General features: G+C 38.1%; 1 protein-coding gene across 1 annotated transcript in view; it reads right to left on the bottom strand.

Moving 5' to 3' along the window:
* Window positions 1–22,340, bottom strand: part of HS6ST3 (heparan sulfate 6-O-sulfotransferase 3) — a 771,050-nt gene that overhangs the window by 409,474 nt on the left and 339,236 nt on the right. The gene's annotated exons all lie outside the window — the stretch shown is intronic.

Below are 22,340 nucleotides of genomic sequence, written 5' to 3'. Positions count from 1 at the left end.
CTGCTATACTGTTTTCTGGAGATGGGCTCTTGTTATACTGCCCAGGCTGGTCTCGAACTCCTGTCCTCTAGTGAATCCCCCACCTTGGCCGCAGGGTAGCTGGACCTATAGACATGAGCCACTGCACCAGGCTAAATGTTGTTTTCTTAGGCCTGGACCCAAAGAATCTATCTCAAGAGGTAGACATAAGAGGAGAGAAAATATGCCTCTGAAACATGGAAACAGGAGGACGCTGGCAAAAGAGACCCTGTGGTCAAGTGGGGCTACCATGACACAGCTGAGCAGAGCAGCAGCTTCCGAAGGGAGTGGCTGAACTGACCTTCACCTTTGAGGAAACCAGCACTAGTGGTCAATGGGAAGTTGGCCTCAGGGTTGCCCTTCCTGTGGGCCATTTTGGAGCTCAGACTGTAGAGAATGGCTGGAAGTCCAGGTGGTAAAGAGCAGGGCCTTCTGAGACTAGCACAGAGGGCAGTGGTACAACAGCAGCAACCCAGGGGCCAACTTAGACACTTGGGATAGAAGCTTGGCTCATGGCAATAGTGCGGGCCTCACCCCAGGAGAGCTCGAGGTCAGCTCTCTGAAGCGGAATGGAGGGCCAGACAGTGCCCAGGGTAGCATTGTAAGTTCATGGAGACACCGTCCTGGAAAGGTATTAGATAATGTAGGTAACCCTGAAGAATCCAGGAGGGAGGGCATTCACCTACTACAGCTTGCCAGACAAAGACAGCCGACTTTGAATTTGACTGCTAAATGTAACATCATTTGTATTCCCCAAGCTGGTGAAACCTACGAGATGTAGGCATTACACTTAAAATAAATAATTCCAATGAAGCCAGAAATTAGGTTCATTTTAATTTCATAGATAGAAAATTGAAAGACTGTGAGATTTCCTCAAACTAAAAAAGGGTAATACCCCAAATTAGAACTCAAAGCCTGTAGCATCCACAGCTATGCTAAGACACTAGCTGCAATGTTGTCTCAGAGGATGAACACACAGCAGGTACATTAAATCAAATTGTGAAAGCATAGTGATCAGCGTCAATTTAGATTCTATGAATGAGCCCCTATATTTTATCATGCCTTTCTGTCAGCGTTTATTATTTGTTAAGGGGTTTAAATCTACAATAGAAAAATATTTCTGTGTAATCCAGTAACACAAAATGGCTAACCATAGCTGAATTTTATAAACTATGATTTGTCAAATAATTCATGCTGTTTCCCAAACACAAGAGCCTGCATTATTCTGACAGCAAAAAAAGAGTTTTCCTATTCCCTATAATTTTCTATCGAACCTACAGACTATCTGCTTTACCTGAATTCTTAGAGGGTTAGGAAATTAAGCCTAAAAACCACTTTGTGATAGGAAATGTAAAGTCTTACAGCTAAAGGGCTGAAAACATCATTTCTCTGGACTTCAAATAATACCACATATACACCAGCTCAGGCTGAGCAAAGCACACTGCACTCTTTAGACATGTCTAGGGAAGGAACTTATACAGGGAAGAAAAGTAGCCATCGATCAAACTAACAATTATTGTGCAGCAAGCTCTGTTCTAAATCTTCTAAATTTACATTAGTAAATCTACCAAAATTACACATAGTAGCTTAGTTAGCTCCCCCAAAAATAAGACTGTTAGTGTTTTCATGAGGGCTAAGGTCTTTGTCTAAGATCATGTAGCAGAATAGTAAGTTGGCATTTAAAACAGATATATCTAACGTTAATCCAGTGTTCATTGTATAATATCAGGCTGCTTCTATTGGTAACCTTTCTGGTATTTAACCACTGTTTCTATCAGGAAATTGGTATTCTATTCTAATCTGAATCTCATTCATTGCCACTTAAGCCTGTTTACTTAAAATCTGTTCTTGTAAAGTTTCAAAACAGCTGGTCACTGTCCTTGGTTTAACAGCTCCTGCACATACAGTACTCAAAGATAATTAAATCCCCTATCAGCAATTTCTTCTTTTGGCTGAATAAGCCCTTTTCAGTGTTTCTTTAAAAAAAATCTGTGCCTTTAAATATCTTGCAGCATCACCATAGCACGTTTACTTCTACAGCTGCAATACGAGCACGTGATTTTCTTATAGTCATTTATAACTACAAGGACCATTCCTACCCATCCCCATCATGCTCTTCTACCATCTTCTATTTACTGCTTAAGCAGCTTGGTTCTCCCATTGAGTATTTTTGTCCTCATCGAGCTTCATTATATTTGCTGTGATGGTTTTCTCCAATTTGCCAAGAAGCTGCTTCTATTTCTAAGGAGCATTGCCAAGCACTTGCATTCCCGGTCAACTCCTTTGCCTGTTCTATTTCATTCTATGTTCTTACTCGATAAGCACCTGGAATGGGCTGAATTACTACCCCCAAATTCATATATTGAAGTCCTATCTCCTTGTACCTGACTTTATTTGAAGATGGGGTCTTTAAAGAGGTAACAAGATTAAATGAGGTCATTGGGGTGGGCCCTGATCCAATGACTGGTGTCCTTTTGAGAAGAGGAGGTTAGGACACAGACACACACACAGAAGGTAAGACCATAGATATATACCATGAGAAGATGGACATTTATAAGGAGAGAGACCTCAAAAGAAACCAACCCTGCTGACACCCTGATTTCAGACCTCCAGTCTCCAGAACTTGGAGAAAATAAGTTTTTGTTTATTAAGCCACCCAGTCTGTGATACTTTTTTGTTGTTGTTTTATGAGAGGGAGTCTCGCTCTGTCACCCAGGTTCAAGCGATTCTTCTGCCTCAGTCTCCCGAGTAGCTGGGACTACAGGCACGTGCCACCATGCCCGGCTTATTTTTTTGTATTTTTAGTAGAGATGGGGTTTCATTGTGTTAGCCAGGACAGTCTTGATCTCCTGAACTTGTGATCCGCCCACCACATCTGTGATACTTCCTATGGCAGCCCTATCAAACTAATACAGCACCCTCAAATGTGTCTCATTTCCCTAACAATCATTAATTATGTAAAGAACCCCACAGATACCAACATCATGTACCCCTCATATTGAAAAGGGTACATTACTTCCATGGTATTGATGCCAAAAATGCCTAAACTCAATCCGTCCATGAGTAGGCATCAGATAATCCCAAATTGTGAGGTATTCTACAACACAACAGATCAGTACTCTCAAAGTGTCAAGGTCAAGAAAGCAAGGCAAGTCCAAGTATTGCCACAGATAGCAGGAGTCTAAGGAAACATGAAAACTAAATGCAATGTGGGATCCTGGATTCGATCCTGGAACAGACAAAGGAACTTTATGAGCCCTGGTGAAATGTACACAAAGTTTATACTTTAGTTAACAGCATTGTACCAATGTAGATTTCTTAGTTTTAATAAAGGTCCTATAATTATGCAAGATGTGAAATATTAGGGAAAGCTAAGTAAAGGGTATACAAAAAAATCTCACTTTTTTCTTTGCAATATTTTTGTAATTCTAAATTTATTTCAAAATTAAAATAATATATCATAATATAAATAATGCAGTATAAAAGTAATACATACTATGAATAATAATATAAAAATCAAATAATAAATGAACTAATAAAACACCACCAGTGGAGAAAAATCACATATTTTCATCATTGTGAAGTATTCCCTGAAATAAACTCTATATTAAAAAAGGAAGGGAGAACGAAGCTAACCTTCATTGAGATCTACTGATACTGAGTATTTGACAGGTATTATCTTATTTAATCCCCACAATAGCACTGTCACTTATAAAATGTGACATCTGATGAAACAGAAGCTCAAACATATTTCAGTGATTCATCCAAGGTCACATAACAAGTGATAGACTGGAATTCAGACCCAGCTCCATTTAATTCCAGTGCACCATGTTTGTTCTCCTGGTTAAGTATGAATTTATATGTCCCCACCAACTATATTTTCACCTAAGTATATCCATTCTAACTGTGGATTTCATGCTTAGCCGAATATTGGAATCACCTGGGAAGCTTTAAAAATTCCTGAGGCTCAAATCCTACCCCCAATTCTGCTGTAATAATTTCAGGATTTGATTGAACCTCAGAATTTTTACATTATCCCCAGATATTTCATATGTGTAGAGAACAACAACTCTACTAGTTTATCAATGTTAATGTTATACAGAACAGAACTAAAACCTTTGCAAAAGACAGGCAGTCCTATTTATCATTTATTCAGGAGTAAGCATGTATCATCAAAATCAATTAAATTCAACTTGTGCAACATATTATTTAAGGAAACAAGCAAAAGAAATTCTTTAAAAGACACATGGAGAACAGGGGCCAACTTCAGAAGAACTCTTATCAGCTAACTGCATAGAGCACCAGGAACATAGAAGCAATTGACTCCAGAGATAAATCTCAAAACCTTCCAATAAAGAGAAGAAAGTAGCAATCATTTTACTAAAAAAAAGTCAAATGACTTACTGTCTCGGATTTTAATTTCCTCAGGTCCCTTTAAAATGGCAAAGGGAAACCATCAAGCTATGTAAGACGCTAATTGAAAATAAACATTTTCCTACTTTTGAGTGGAATTAAAGCTGGGAAAAACTGAATTGCTTCAAGGTGAGGAATGAAACAGAAAGAAACATCAAGAAAGCTGCAATGAGAGTATTTGGAAACCATTCTGTTTGCTGAATTGTCAGCCATGCAAGCACTTATAGACAATTACAACCTTAGAAAACAAATAAAAAGTGTGTAAGTAGGCACTTTGATGCTTCTTCCTAATTATAGGGTTTACGAGCTGGATTCAAAAAACACAAATAGAGGCAGTGCGAACAATAGTAACCCTGAAATGAGGTTATGAAGCTTATTAGCTTTACATAATTACACAGCTGTGACAGGTTGAAGAGACCCCTGCCTGAAGCACATTTCCTCCCCTCTTTACTACTGGGTCTCACAGCAAGGTTGCCACTGTTGTTTTTTTTTTTAATTTTACCCTTTTTAAAAATACAATTTAGGTTGAATCATGAACTAACCAATATTTGACCTACACAAGTGGCTGTTTCCTATTTTGCGTTTCCATATGAAGATCTCCTTCATCTCTCTTCGGGTTCTCGGAGGACACTGACTTGTTTTTCTCTATCCTTTGAAACATCCACAGCACCAAGCAGACGTGTGTGAATAACAGAGCATGCTCAGTAAGGGCTCATGCAATAAATGAAAGAAATTCACCTACTTATAGGGAAAAGCTGTGTTTTCTAATATTTAACCTATTGAAAAGCCCTGGAAGCCACCATTTGTGATATGTATCTACCCTCAAAAAATCATTCTGGTAATTGGCCTGGACACCAAACTGTACCTGCAATTCAGCTGACAGTCTGGGGTTAGTAAAAAATGGTTATTTACTGTCCTGCCTAAGATGTCCGTGCAGGGCTATGGGAAGGAGTAGGGTTAGGGATCTCTCACTGTATTTGCACACACGTATACACATACACACACAGAGAAGATTTGTAATGAACTATTTTGCATATCCATGATTTAAAGATGCAAATATTGATTTTTCATTTTTTTTTTTTTTACAAATAAGAAAAGAAACTCAGGAAAATAAGAGCAATTTATAAGAATGACATGAAACTAATACTTAGTTGTCTAAAATTTTTAGTAATGAAGCCTGTGTATGAACTTCTTTGTTGCACTAACATTTTATCTTTGAAAAGCCAAATATGAACTTGGCAGATTTTCTCATATATGCCAAAGAGAGATTTCTTTAGGACATTTAATTCAAAAAAAAAAAAAGAGCAGAGCTCTTCAAGGCTTTAGGCAGCAAACTGCAGGATATAATAATAAAAGCTCACATTTATTTAGTGTTTGCCATGCTTGCTGTGCTAGCACTGTAAACATTTTAGCTATCTAATCCTCACAATGATCTAAGAGGCTGGTACCATGCTTATTCCCATTTAACAGAGAAGAGGCTTCGACAAGTCATTTGCCTATAGTTTACATGCATATAGAAGGCAGAACGTGGGCTCTCACCCAGGTAGGTAGCCTCTCACTAGGGCTGGTACTCATACGTACCCCTCTCCTGATAGATAGATCATATCAGCCAACCACAACTTCTCTCTCTTTATCCCCCCAAAAATCTGCTACAATATTCATCCACAATAATATTCCAGAATTACACATCCCATTTGCACATTATTTTGATGTGTATAGTAGGTTGGTGGCACCTATCTTGAATATTGCTCAATGGAAAAAAAATGAGGGCCACCAATCTTATATACCAGCATGAATTATGCTTATTTTATGATGTGATCAATGGATTGAATGTTTATGCCCTCTCCAAATTCATATGTTAAGTCCTAATGTGCAGTGTAATGGTATTTGAAGATAATTAGGTCATGAGGGCAGATCCATCATGAATGGGACCAGTGCCCTTATAAAAGAGACTGGAGAAAACTCCCTCACCCCTTTTGCCATATAAGGACACAGAAAAAGTCACCATCTATGAACCAGGAGGTGGGCTGTTAGCAGACACTGAGTCTATCAGAACCTCCATGTTGGACTTCCCAGCCTCCCAAACTGTGAGAAATAAGTGTCTATCATTTGTATGCTATCCAGTTGATGGTATTTTGTTACAGCAACTCAAAGGGACTAAGATGTCACTTCAGGGTTTATTGTAAGTTCATTATGTAAAAGGATGTTTGTCAAAAACAAATGGTGGGCCCATGTAATGTATATAATATTTCTAAATGAAATACTAGCAAATGACATCAGGCTTTATAATCTTTTAAATTTATGTAATTGTGTTTTGTGTTTGGAAACTTATTCATTGAAATCATTTACAGGTATAATGATTCAACAGGAATTGGCTGGACTTAAGTTTCATTAAAATAAAAGTGAATATGAATAAAGACATATTCATTTTGATTGGAAATATTCCATGGTTCTAGAATTCGTTTGTCTTGTGATGTCAACTGTGGGAAAAAAAACTTATCTCTAATAAATATGGTCATTGTAATTGGATTTCATATTACTGAACTAGCTAGAGAAAGATGATACTTTATGGGAAACATACACTTGTAATATGAATATGAATAGTCCCTTAGGTAGTTTTGAATCCAGTCTTTATGAAGTGTAAAATTGGAATAACGGGCTTAGAATATTTAATGCATGTGGATAATTTGGATTGTTGCTGCCAAGATACAGTGGCATGTTTGGGGAATGAAACAAGTTGAAAACGCACAGGTCATGTTATGTAGTTACGTAGAATATGGCAGTGACCTCATAATTGACCTTGCTTCCATGTTCGTCACCCCTTCTAGTCTATTTTCAACACAGTAGCCAGACTGATCCCTCTAAAACCTACGTTAGAGGAGTTACTCTCCTGAAGTGTACCATCACAGGCAGAATAAGACAGAAATCCTTACAGTGGCCAACAAAGTATAGCATCCATTCTGCTCCAGCCACACTGGCCTCCTGGCTGGTTCTCAAACTTGTGGGGCGGGCTCCTTCCACAGAGACTCTGCACCTACTCTTCCTTCTGCTTGGAATACTCTTCCTGAAGAAATCCAAATGGCTAGCACTCATTTTTTCCAGGTACCCAAATGTCACCTCTTCAGAGGTCTTGACTGTCCACCCCATCTCAGTCACCTTCACTCCACCGGACCCCAGCACACTCTCCAGCCAATCTACTCACTTCATTATTTTTCACCATGCTTGTTACTACCTGACAGCATCTACCTTTATTTTTTCATTTCCTGTCTTCTCTACTAAAAAATAAGATTACCAAGGAAAGAAACTTTTTTGCACCCAAGACCCAAGACCCAGAACAGTGCTAAGCACATCATGGGAATTATCTAAATACGTTTGGAATGAATGCATGAATCTGAGTAATTCAGTGAAAGCTCATGAATGGATGGGCATTTTGATTTAAAGTAAAATACCCGAATTAGAATGAAGAGGGGACCCTCATTCTTAAGGAGAAAAGAGTTTGTAGCTTCATGGATTTTGTCTGGATGACTACTTTCCGAAAACCTGGAAAACCTTGGTAGAAATGTATGAGCTCCTGAAAAATAAGAAAAAAACGAAAGACTTTTGCATTTGTTCTATTCCCCATTGATGATTTTAATTTAAATTATATATTTATTTCATTTTAGTACTCTTACCATAAAATATTTAGGCTTCCTTTAATGTCCATATTTAAAAGTACATTACTTGTGATGTTTTGATAGTATTACATAAGCTAGGTGGTAGGACTTGATGCTTAAGAAAGCAAGTCAAAAGGAGAAACCTTATTTTAAAAGTAAAAGATAAATGGGAGAATCTATTTTTTATTATTGCCTTTGGCTAATTTCTTGATTCCTTCCTATCCAGTGCTTGGTGACCTTGCATTTAATTCCACAAGTATACACATACCTCATTTACAGGAGAAGAGTGGGGAATGATGGGTGAATGGGTGCATTCCTTACAAACAGGAGCTCTAACAGAATTAGTTCTAATGCAATTCGCATGACATGAAGTCATCAAATTATCATGCCCATGGAGACGTATCACACAGTGGCAATTGCTCGTTCAACCTTCTCAAAATCTCTTGAAATTCTGATACACCTTCTGCAATATTTCTTCCAGACACCATTCTTAACTGTTGAACACCCTGCCCAGTCTGTAGTGAAACATATGTGCCCTGCCTACCGTCAAGGATCTTCTACCAAGTCCTAGTTTCCTGATAAATATTGTCCTCTGTTTTCTAGAACATCATTTGGAGAACTCTGAAGCCGCTATAAAACTCACATTGCAACATCAAAAGGATTCTCCTGTTTTTCAGAACTGTTCACCAAAATATAAAATATATGACAAAGAGAGAGGCCACTGAAGACCAAACTACACGTGTTGCAGAATCCACTCAACTCAGAATAGCTCAGTGGCTCACTGCCTGAGAGTTTGCAATGCGCTGTGCTAAGCAGTCTGGCCAGGACAGACTGCCATCGCTCTTACTGGCTGAGAGTGCATGACAAAAAGTATATCTTAACACTGTACTGTAATTTTGTTTTAATTACAAAAAGACTTCTAAGATAAATAGTGTTAAAATGAATCAGTGTTATTCAGGGAAGCATGAAACGTGCAATATATTCAGAAGGAGGTGATAATTATTTCATGAATGATAAAACAAATTATGTAAAGATATGAAAAAGCTGAATTGTGGAGAAAATGAGCCAAGGCATGAAAACATGCATTCTTTCAATAAACATTTACTTATCTATGTGCCAAATATCTAAATTTATAAACTGGACATGTAAAGATGAAAAGACAGTGTTCTTGACCTCAAAGAGCTCACCATGTAGCATGGAAAATAGATATGCAAACAAACAATATGTGTACTGTTTTACCAGAGTCGTTTTCAAAATACTATGGAAATATGGAGACGGAAGGCATTGAATTCTTCGTGGTGAGTTAGGAACAGCTTTACTAGTGATTACTAAGATAGAACCTCAGAGATGAAGGCAGGTCATTGGGCAAATCAAGCACATGGGGCCTCTAGGCAAGAAGCAACACCATAAGCCAAGGTGAGAAGAAACATTCAGGTGACTACATGTCATTTGAGTATTGCAGAGGTCAGATCATAAAAGACCTATGTACCATGCTCAGGAGGAGCTTGGTTTTTACACTGAGTAAAATGAAAGTTATCGAAATATTCTAAGTAAGTGAATATTATAATCAGATCTGCAAAGCAATTTCAGCCGATTGTAAAGGACTGCAGATCTTTTCCCTTCCCTGAAGATTTGGGGCATTGACAATAACTAAATTTCTCCACGGGAAGAGAGGAAGTCATTAATGAATTGGTGACAAAACAATTTACGAATCTCTCTTCTTTTTGAACTATGGTACTAAAGAAATCCTATTTTTACAGTGAACCATACAAAGAGACTTTTTGTGCAACAGCCCAAACAAAGATATTTTAATAATTCAATGCTAAATATTGAATATTTATCATTTGTTAATATTGATGTTAACATTTGTTATTAGCTTTAATATGCAACTCTGATTTCTACCTGTAAGTAACCTCCAGAGGAGGCATCATAACTGGGGTCTAATATTGGTCAGGAACTCTCAATAAAGCATCACAGAGAGTAAATTATTTGTGGCTGCATTTTCATAAGAGTAAAAGAAAAACAAAGGTTCAACTGCATGAAAGGTGGTAATGGAGTAGGAAAAAGGGTCAAACTGGAGCTAAGGAAACCATGGTTTAGAAGATATTCTCATTCACCAACCACATGAACTCAGCAAATGTTTCACACTTTCTTTATTTCACTCCATTCAGGCAATGTAAAAATAACTATACTATTCCTTGTCTATGCAGAAATGTTTCAGAAACAAATGAAATCATGCTTGTAAGTAAAATGCACCAAATATCCATTGATACAGCATTTCTGGTCTAGAGGTTGAGGAACTGCTCATCGTATCAATGTATGTAACAGAAGATGATGTAAAAAAGACAAACATGGGCACTATGATGAAACAGTTATAAACTTGATACTATTATATATTTGACCATCAATTATCAGCTATGTTTCAATATTTAAAATGTGTATTTGTTGCTCTAAAGTTAGATATTCCCCCAAGGATTGACCAAACTAGCAAAATAAGCTAAATGAATTTTTCAAATAAAAATTCCTCATCCACCAAGTCTAAGTGACATGTTAGAGTACATTCAGCAAGTATATCATGAATCTGACAAAGAAACAGGACCACATAAAGGATGGGGGGAGAGTGAGGAAAATAAAGAGGAGGAGGATGCATAAGGATCTCCAGAAAAGCAGGTGTAACACAGAAGCCCTTCCAAACACAAACATTTGACTTTTTTTTCTTCAAAGATGTACCATAATCCCCTCATATAAACCCAGGTACTCATCAGGGACTCCCAGCACTCTTTCCCCCTGCCCAGTCAGAATGAAGCTGGTTAGAGCACAAAGTGTCAGCACAGGCAGACACCAACTGAGTTGTTTGCTGCTGTTCACTGGAAAACTTAAGGAAAACCTGCAGCAGGAAGGGAAGCAGTCCAAAGGAAACCTAAGCTATGACTGTGAGGTTGTACCCCAAACTTATATACAGGATTTTTATGAATGATAGCATAACTTCTTCATCATGGGGTTAAATTGTGTCCCCTCAAAAGACGTGTGGAAGCCCTATCCCTTAGTACTTGTGAATATGGCCTTATTTGGAAATAGAGTCTTTGCAGATGCAATCAATTTAAGATGAGATCATTGGAGTGGGCCCTAAAGCAAGACAACTGGTGTCCTCATAGGAAGAGGGAAATGCCATGTGGACACAGACACATGAGGAGAAGACGACCATGTATGATGGAGGCAGAGACTGGAGTGATGCACCCACAGCCAAAGAAGGCCAAAGACTACCAGCAAAACACCAGAAGCTAGAAGAGTCAAGGAAAGCTTCTCACTACAGGTTTTGAAGGAAGCATGGCCTATGACACCTTGATTTTGGACTTCTAGCCTCCAGAACTACAGATAATAAACTGTTGTTTTAGGCCGCCCAGTTTGTGGTACTTTGTTTTGGCAGCCCTAGAAAACAAAACAAATACACTCTTTTCTACCAATTTATCTGCTTACCTCTCTCTCTGTCTATCCATCCATCTATCTACCTCCATTTATCTATCTATCATCAAAATATCATGTTAAGCAGAGCTTATGCCTTTGCAAATACCATACATCATAACCCATCTTTTCTCTGTCTAGGCTCAATCAGATACAAAATGGTCACATTTTCTCTTTTGTTTTGTTCTGTTCTGTAAATGGCCATTCTATTTCCCCCCCTACACTTTTATGCAGCTTCAATATTAAGGTCTTTTCCCGTGACAGAGTCTTGAAGGATGGTTTCACATTAAAACAGAAAAGGAACTCATAATTAGTGATTTACATTTGTTGACTAATTACATTTTAACTGAAAAGCATTCACACTAAATTGTTACAACTGAATATTTTTATGATCTTTTCCTTGCCTCTATAATTACAGAATGAAAGGCTTTTCTCCGCAATAAAGGCATTTTAGGCATCCGCCTATTCCATTGACACTGGGAAAAAGTCTGACTTAGAATCTGTAAAAAGCCTCAAGACAGTTAATCAATCAAGAAGGCATTTATCGGGGCGTTTCATGCCCCTGGTGCTGAGCTTTAGACTTCCAAAGATGCAGACATGGGTCAGATCCCTCCTGCCTTGAAAGGACAGCCAGTTGGCTGGGAAGGGTTTGATCTTGAGGAAGCTAATGCCAGCAGGTTTCTGAAGTGTGGAATGACTCAGTGATGCCTGGAGTTAGAGCCGAGAAGTAAGAACCTGGCACAAAACAGAGAGCGTGGCCCTGCTACCGCCTGGTAGAGCTCAAACAGCTTGTTTTCTTGTTTTTGCACACTGTTACTGCTGGCCTCCTCTCTTCCAACATTTCCTCTCCAGCTCAGTATTTGCAGCACCTGGGACATGGCCAGTTACAAGGCATGGTGGTTGATTGAAGCATTAAACTATTTGCATCTCTTATAGCACCTACCAGGTTATAGGCAGAAAAGGAAGAAAGAGGAGGTCAGATTGCTGAGCTACCACTTAAGGAGACAGGGGCTTATCTTGCTTCCCTGCTTGAAGCCAAAAATGCCATTTCCAGGCTTTGGATTGCAACTCATCCAAAGACAAAGCTCAAACTCATTGAGCAAGACAGAAGGCACAATTTAACCTATATCATATATACAGTCAATCCTCAATTTGCAGATTTTGTATCTGCAAAATCGCCTACTTGCTAAAATTTGTTCATAATGCCAAAGTCAATATTCAGAGAACTGTTGCGGTCATTCATACTGCATGTTCAATGTGGCAAATAATTTGAGCTGTTCTCAACGGAGGTGAAACAAGGCTACTCTCCACCTTCGTTTCAGCTCTCATGCTGCAAGTAAGTGTTCTTTTCATGGTCTATGTAGTGCCATGTGTTTTGCATTTCTGTGCTTTTTGTTGGTGATCTCACTATCTAAAGTGGTATAAAGCACCATGCTGACAGGTTGCCTGGTAGTCCTAAGCACAGGAAGGCTGGGATGTGCCTTATGAAGAAAATACATGTGTCAGATGAGTTTGGTTCAGACATGAGTTATAATGTCATGGCAGTGTTAATGAATTAACAATACATTTGTGAATAAACACAAGTGGAAATGTCCATGTATGTTATTCAGCAGAAACACACATAAAACAAGGATATATAATGATTCATTGATGAAAATACTGTGACTGGAGGCTTGTAGGAACCTAAACCTGTATTTCCTCTAAAAGCAATTAGTACTCATTAATTCAGCTTTCACAGCAACTTTACAGAACATAGTTACCATGAATAATGTAGACTATTATGTGTGTGTGTGCGAAATTGGCTATACACATACATATATATAACTATATAGGTATAAAGTTTACATATATACATGTATATATATGTGTGTATATATATGTACACATACACACACACACACACACACACACACACATATGCTATTGTTTTTCACCATGCTGGGCCCTGTAGAGATAATGGTAAACAAAACAGATCTGGCTGTACCTCTCGTAGACATCCAAGTCTAGTGAAGAAGTAAAAGATTAATTAGCAAACCCCTGTGCGGTGCTACATTGACAGCAACATTCTCTAATCAGCTTAATCAGTGGTAAAACTTGATGTTTTTATCATCGTTGTTTAATTCCTCTCTCTTTTTCAGCTGGCTATGAAGAAGAGTAGGGCAAGGAAGAAGAGTGTTGCATTAGAATGTAAGCTCATGAGGGCAGGAATCTTTGCTTTGCTCTAAACCTCCAGCTCCTTGCACAGGTACCTTGTACACAGCATTTGGTAAATGAATCAATTTATTGGTTCACTAAACACACCAACAGCTGGTACCTCCAAGAAAAAAGAAGAGAAGCAAACTGCAAAATAAAATTCCAAAGCATGTCCACTTATCCGATAATAATTCTTCCAATGTCCCTTGCTAAGAATTTCTGAACGTGTGCTGGCAGCATAAAAGTTACCCCATGCTGGCTGGGCACAGGGGCTCACGCCTATAATCCCAGCACTTTGGGAGGCAGAGACGGGAGGATCATGAGGTCTGGAGATCGAGACCATCCCGGCTAACATGGTGAAACCCCGTCTCAAAAAAAATACAAAAAATTAGCTGGGTGAGGTGGCGGGCACCTGTAGTCCCAGCTACTCGGGAGGCTAACGCAGGAGAATGGCGTGAACCCGAGAGGCAGAGCTTGCAGTGAGCCGAGATCACGCCACTGCACTCCAGCCTGGGCAACAGAGTGAGACTCTGTCTCAAAAAAAAAAAAAAATTACCCCATGCCTCTGCTGATAAGCAAGCAGGCAAGCCCTTGAAGGGACAGTGGAAACTGGTGAAAGAGCTTTCAAAAAAAAAATTATAATAATACACTTACCTAGTTTACAGTTCTAAAAAGGATTCTTCTTTGTAACTACCTAATACCTTTATGTTCTCCAATCAATCAATTTACTGAGTTCAGTTGTTCAGTAAATTTGGCCTGAACAACCAGCAAACAAAAATGCTTTCAGCATTCCAGAGATGATCAATAATAGCAAATGCCATTAAATACAAAAGTATCCATAGGTGGTTTTTGTTGTTGCTTTTAATCCCAACCCTATGCTTAGTGATTGCAAAATTTATACCATTCCACATATGAATCTTAGTATTAGACTAATGGGATATTACCCATTCCAAGTCTGCAAGTAATTAAGACACTTAAAATACAAAATATTTTTTTCAATTGACTGCAAATATATTTTAATGCATGCATCCCAAGATATTGGCAACACCAACTGGATGAGAAGAGGCAGTTTGGCCAGTTGCCATTTTGCCACTAACTAAAAAAGCTAAGGACTGCTCTGAAAATCTCCTAAATAAAAAAGCAATCTAGTTTCTGGCAAGGAGATCAGCAATGGCCATTTCATATAAATGAATCTGTCATGATTTCATTTGTGCACAAGCTCGATCATCCAAAATAGCAGAAACAGCAGGCTGTGGTGTGGCTTTTCTTTATCTGTTTTTGATAGACTGCTTCTCCTTTTCCTGCCCCAAATGATGACTGCCACCGATGAAAAACGGTTCTGTGAAATTGCAAGAAAATTATCCTCAGTTTTAATAGTCAACTAACTTACCGAAGAGAAATTGTACCTCTTATTTTGTTAGTGCTTTACAGATTCCGAACACAAGATCAAGTACAAATATGATCCCCCCTTTATATATCTTCATCAAAATAAGATAAGCGGAGTATGACAGGCTATAAAATACAATCTTTGCTTATTGGTATGGCCACCTGTTCCAGATCATTTTCAGGGCTGCCAGTAACAGAAGGAAGTGGCATAAATGAAACATGTCCCCCTTTTTTTCCCAGTAAGATTTTCTTGCAAGATCCACAGAGAACATCAGCCATTATTTTCTAAAGCCAATCAAAGGTCTTCCGTGCCAGTGTGCACATCTAGACAGCTATGCAAGCTGGTCTTATTTCCCCCATCTCCGACTCTCCTAGTCATGAGGTGCCTAAGCTGCTTCATTAAGCAGAACCAGCAAAAACAGCATTCAGAATGGTGTGCCCTTCAATCCAAATAAAAAAGAGCACTTTATTTTTTTTTTTCTTCCAAAGGCAATGAAAATGGTCATAGCTTAGCAAGAAGATAACGGAAGCGCATCACTGGGCTGTGAGAGGCTTTAGAGTTGTACTACACTGTGTCCCTTTTATCAACACGACTTGGGGCTCCTCATGGATTCCTGCGATTTCACCGGCAAAGGAGTAAGATGACTCTACCTCCCTCCCTCTCCTCATAGATTCCCACCCCCTTGTACAGAACATCATGTTCCCAGACAACTTCCCTCAGGAACTGTAATTTTCTGATTAATGTTACACTGTGAGAAGATTCAAAATGGTTGAACAGGTCACCCCATTCCCCAAAGAACCATAACTGCAAGGCAGTAATGTCCAAGCATGCATTTTCTCGGTTATGTGTCAAATATCCTATTTTTAAAGCTACATTTCCGAGTAATTAATATAACTATAGGAGCTAAGTAAGAAAAATTAAACATGTTGAATTATTTTTAAATGATCTCATTTTTTTGAAGGGGGGTTTAATTTCTTGCTCAAATATCAAGAGTTCTGAAAAAGGCTCCATCCTTTCTTACAAAATATGCCGTTTTTGACTCTGAAATAGTCAATTTTGTACAAAATGAAAAAAGCCCATATTTCTTCAGCAAGATGTCACACTATGTTTAGAAAGAGTATTAGAACATGAATCAAGGCTGGGAGTGGTGGCTCACACCTGTAATCCCAGCACTTTGGGAGGCCAAGGTGGGCATATCACCTGAGGTCAGGAGTTCCAAACCAGCCTGGCCAACATGGTAAAACTCTGTCTCTACTAAAATACAGAATTAGCCAGGTATGGTGGCAGGTGCCTGTAATCCCAGCTACTCAGGAGGCTGAGGCAGGAGAATCACTTGAACCCAGGAGGCAGAAGTTGCAGTGAGCCGAGATCGCACCACTGCACTCCAGCCTGGGTAACAAGAGCAAAACTCTGTCACAAAAAAAGAAAGAAAGAAAAATGAATCAAGAAATTTGGGTTGAAGTTGATATCACACAAACCTAGCTAATATTTGGCTTTGGGTAAATATACCTCTTTGGACCTCATATTTTGCATATACAAATTAAAAGGTCAGACTAATGATATTAAGAACCTTTCAAACTCTAAAATTCAATTGTTCTAATTGGCTGAGAAATAATATGAATAAAATCATTTCTTAATTGCTTTATTTAACACTTAGTAAATCACAATGAAATGAATTTTCTCTCTGAAGGCCTGGCCTAGGTGAAATTTGTATTCTTTTAAAATAGATCTCCTTAATACACACTATCAAAATACCCTATTTCTTAAAGGCGTCACTAACCAAGGCCATTAGTTGAGAACTTAAGAACTGTAACAAAGTCAGCAAAACTCACCATGTGGGTTTAAAAGAACATTGAAAGGCTTTCTCTCATTTTTGACTTTGCCATTTCTGAAAGGAATTTGGCTATTGCCCAGTTTAATTTATGTAGCACTTTGTTGCTTGTGTTTAACATAATTGCAAACATGAAATGCATTCAGAATTGAAACCTAAGTGCTAACAATCTATTTTTCATATCACCAAAAACTATAGGAAGAAAGGAATTCTATCACGGATTTTGAGGTCAAATGCTAAATAGCAGCAGTAATCAAAGATATTTACAGGACAATTATGTTAGGTGTCATCAGGTTCTAGACTGATGATGTTTGTAAATTCAGAGATAGACCTAGATCCAAAACACAAATCATAATCATTATCACATGATAGGCATTCAAGCCTTAAATGTCCATCAAATATGTTTTTCTCACAACCGTAGCTATTATAAGCAAATTCAGGAGGGAGCTGACAAGTAAAACAAAACATGTAGTGAATACCTGAATGCTGTTGAAATTGAATAGTGAAGACTTCTTCTAAAAATTGTTTTGCTGCAGTATCCTCTATAAATTATCAAGCTTAATATTTTGCCAAATTAATCATTTGAAAATTCTTAACTGACTTGCATTGATTTTCTATTTCTTCTACCCCCAATTTCTTTTCTGACCATACCTTTACTGAAATATCTTCATTCCAAAACTGTACTAGTTATTTTCTGCTCATTCTAAAGACAAAATAATTTGCTTTAGTCTGTTAAATGTTATACTGTTTAATACCCATTCACTTTATTTGCAGATTATTTTAAGTGTTCAAGGTACTATTACTCACAAACTTAAGAAACAGTCTATCTAATCAATGAATAATACTCATGGCAAGATGAAACATTACCAAGTCTGAAGCTGCTATCTCAAAATCCACTTAAAAGAACAATGTCATGTGATAATGAGAGTGAAATACAGAAAGCATCCCTTCAAAAAGGCAATTCAAGTAAGAGTGTGCTCACATAGCAGGTGTCTATGGTGCTTGATGGGCATGTTCTCAGGCCTGAAACAAAGGCAGTCCATTTTTACTCTTGGGAGTAGATAGAAAGTAAAAGAGGAAGAAGGGGATTTGGGAAAAAGTGGAAAGAAGGGACACCACACAAAGGTCTCTTTATATTGCATTCTTTCTTCTTTCTCTTCAATTGTTCATTCAATAATTATTGATTACTCACTATGCCTAAGGTTTATATGTTTTTATACATATAAATGTATATATAATATACTGTATATGCAAACATGTATTCTAACATGGAAATATGTGGGTTTGAATGGAATTTATTTCCTTTAAAACCTTTTCATTTCAAATGGAGTTGCAGATGTTTCTACTGAGTGCCTACCAAGTACTGGAAGAAAGAGATCCAACAGAAACCATTCAATACTTTCCTCACTGATCTTCTCTGTGGTTTTGACATTCTCTCAGGTGGAAATTATCTCTCTTCCAGCTTTATAACAGCACATACTCTTGATTCTTCTCTCAGCTCTCTGTCCACTGTGCCTGACAATTTCTACCCAAGAATCTTCTTAATCCATCTTGTTCTAATGGAGTAAGAATAAGATGGATCATGGCATCCAAATGGCAATGTTTCTCAGAATTATATCATCCCATCCTCTTTTCTTTACAAAAACTCTCCCTAGGATGTGTTGTCCTTTCCACCCTTGACTTAGAATCTTCATCTCTGATCTTGATCATCTTCCCGGGCCCCAAAGACAGTTTCAGTCCTCTGCTGGATTTCTCTTAGAAATACCAGGCACGGCCAGGCACAGTGGCTCACACCTGTAATCCCGGCACTTTGGGAGGCCGAAGGCAGGCGGATCACAAGGTCAAGAGATCAAGACCATCCTGGCCAACATGGTGAAACCCCATCTCTACTAAAAATACAAAAATTAGCTGGGCGTGGTGGTGCATGCCTGTAGTCCCAGCTACTCGGGAGGCTGAGGCAGGAGAATCGCTTGAACCCAGGAGGCAGAGGTTGCAGTGAGCCAAGATCGCAACATTTCACTGCAGCCTAGCTACAAAGAATCCGTCTTAAAAAAAAGAAAGAAAGAAAAGAAAAGAAATACCAGGTATAGCACCTTCCTCTTTTTCCTAATCTGCTTCTCCTTCTAATGTCCTGTTTGTATCAAGTGCTTCCTCATTCCCCTGGTGACTCAACCCTGAAGCTTCAAGTCATTATAGATTTCTTCACATCACTCACTCCCCTATTCATCTATCATTTAGTTCTGTTGTTCCTACCACCCTTTTATATTTCAGATCCATCTTCTGTCCATCCCTCATTGCCACTTCCTTTGTTCATGTCTTCATTATTTCTCATCTGAATGTCTGCAATATCTAACTAACTGCCCTGCCTCTAATCAGGTTTCCCGCCAATCCGTTCTCCAGCTTGATAATGGATGGTCATTCTAAAACACAAATCTGAGTGTGCCACCCCTATCCTACAAGCCTATTTTGGTTCCCATGTCTTGCAAGATGAAGTCTTGGCTCAACACAGGAATTGGACCTTGTTCACTTCTTTGCCTCATCTAGTACTATTTCCCCAAACCCTCGTTTGGTTCTACTCCTACCAAAATGTTTGTATTACCAGAATTTGCCATGCTATCTCACCCATCTCAGCCTTTGTAAATGTCTTTCCTTTGCTTAGGATGTTCTCCTCATTTCAGCCTATGTAAGCCCCAAAATGTTTCCCATGAGAACTCTCTGACTCCTCCGTGTGGCTTCGTTGCTCTCTCTCCTCTGCAGCCACCTGTTCCCAGGCTGCCAGTGTGGGCCCCGGAGAAGCAGCTTCCTCGCTGGTCAAGATCACTCAGAAGCCATCATGATGGAATGGGGGACTGTGGAGGTGGCTGAGAGGTATTCTTTTCCTCTCCAAATAAAATGTTTGTCTCTTATTCATTAAATCCTAAAATTGATCTAAATCTTCAACCTATAAATCATTTTAAATATGTATTCTAACTGTCCCAAAATAACTTGAACCATAGGTGGTCTTCACTTGGTTGCTTTTCTCACCCAAATCCCACCAATAATGGTTTGTGGGGCTGTGACGGTGAGGTTAAAGAACTTTAACCTGGAAATTTACCATCCTCATTCCTGGCTGTGAGCTCCAGGGTTAACCTATAATTTCAATCTGTGTAGCAAAGCATTCTCTCATTATTTTTAAACATTTTTATTTTATCACTTCTAAAGTGTAGGGAATTTGGAAAATATACCTTCCATAATGTAACTAGAGTTAGACACCATGATTGGCATTTAGATGTATTTGCTTCCAGTCTTGTTATTTATCTGTATTCCAATTTTGACAAAGTGATATTCTCTGCATAAGTGTTGTCTATTTAAAACAATGCTACTAGGTGCTTTCTGTATCATTAAATATCATATTTAAATATGGTTAAATAATATTACATTGGATGCAACTGGAATAATTTGGCTAACAATAATTATGATTAACAAACCATATTTGTATACTACCCTATTACAGACATTTAATTTTTTTCAATGTTTCACTCTTGGGGATAGCACTACAACAAATACCCAAACAGTATATTAGAGTGGTGGTGTTGTTTTCATAATTTCTCACCAGGTCAAAGTATTTTTTTTTTAATTCATATCAGTTTGATAGATAATATAAGATATCTCATTATGGCTTTACTTCTTATTTCTTTGACTATCAGTGAGGCTATACATGCTTGTTGTCAATTGTATTTCCTTGGAAAATTGCTTGTTCATTTCCCCTGCCTATTTTAATTACATAATTTGTATTTTTCCAATTGATTTATAAAAACTTCATTATTATATTATTATATAACATTATATTATGGATCTTAACCTTTTGATGTGTATTGTCTAAGTGTTCTACGGAGTTTGCCATTTGCTACAGAGTTTGCCATTTGCTTTTCAACTTTGTGCATAGTGTTTTGCTTTATGGAAGCTGTAAATATTTATGTAGTCAAAACTATCAATATTTTCATTGTTGTTCCTTTCACGATTTTATATATAGAACGTCTTTCTCCATATGAATGTGAGGAAAATATTAACTTTATAGTACTTTTATTATTTCTTTTTATTTTATTTAACTTTGTAATCCACCTGGCATTTATATTGGCATACTGCTTGAGATAGGAATATAACTTTTTTCCCACTAAAATTTACTTCAGTCTCACTTATTGACTAAATCCTTCTTTTCGAGCTTGCTTTTAAGACCACGTTTCGTAAGATGTTTTATGTGGTGTAACAGATCTTTTTAGGAGCTTTCTGTTTGTAGCTCATTTTCAGGCCTTACTGATTTTGTGTCCTTAAATTAGTCAGTTTACTTCTTGGTGTCTAATTCCATTATCTGCAAAATAGATAGATCTGCTTGCAGACTGCTTTAAGATTAGAGATGATTTATATGAGATGCTTATCATAGCACCTGGAAAGTTAGAAGCACTTGATAAATAGAAGTTCCTATTTATTTATTGTATTGACTGATATCTTCTGCCAGCACCACAATGACAAACACATTTTAAAACTTAGCATACAACCAGACACATCAGCCGTGGGAAAACTTTTGCATATTTACTTCCAACATAGGCCTCATTATCAACACTCTTCCCACCCAGGAGTCATAAGTTTAACAAATCTTTCAGCCTCTACCATGTGCGAGGTATTGTAGAGAATAAGAAGATAAATGAAAAATAGCAGCATTGTATAGAACTTCTGTAATCCCTGCTTGCTTCTGCTGTGCACAATATAAATGAAATATTTTTTATTCAGCCAAATATTCATTAACCCTTGCTATATGACTGGACACAGAGCTACTGGCTATCAGCATGGAGTAGCATATTACTATTTTGTCCAGGATTCTCATACAAATTTGATCCTGCACATGCCAGATATGGACAAATATCACACATTTGGGGAATTTGCTGAGATAATCTCCCTTCAATACCCAGCCAAATACCTTCTCTTTCATGAAGTCTTCCCTAGTTTCTCCATTAGAGGTTATTACTGTTTACTCAGAATCCCTTGGGTGTTTCTATTCATTTCTTTTCTTCTAATAACTCAAATGGCACATTCCTCTGGGCTCCCAGAACATTCGCACAATGTTCGATTACTGTATTTTCTTTCTTTCTTTCTTTTTTTTTTTTTTTGAGACTGAGTCTCACTCTGTCACCCAAGCTGGAGTGCAGTGGCACCATCTCGGCTCACTGCAACCTCTGCCTCCCGTATTCAAGCAGTTCTCCCTGCCTCAGCCTCCTGAGTAGCCGGGATTATAGGCCCCACCACCACGCCTGGCTAATTTTTGTATTTTTGGTAGAGACGGGGTTTCACTATGTTGGCCAGGCTAGTCTTGAACTCCTGACCTCAGGTGATCTGCCTGCCTTGGTCT

Source organism: Mandrillus leucophaeus, unplaced genomic scaffold (assembly GCF_000951045.1).
Source record: "Mandrillus leucophaeus isolate KB7577 unplaced genomic scaffold, Mleu.le_1.0 Scaffold960, whole genome shotgun sequence".
Classification (NCBI taxonomy): Eukaryota; Metazoa; Chordata; class Mammalia; order Primates; family Cercopithecidae; genus Mandrillus; species Mandrillus leucophaeus.
This window is presented reverse-complemented; position numbering and strand designations above follow the sequence as displayed.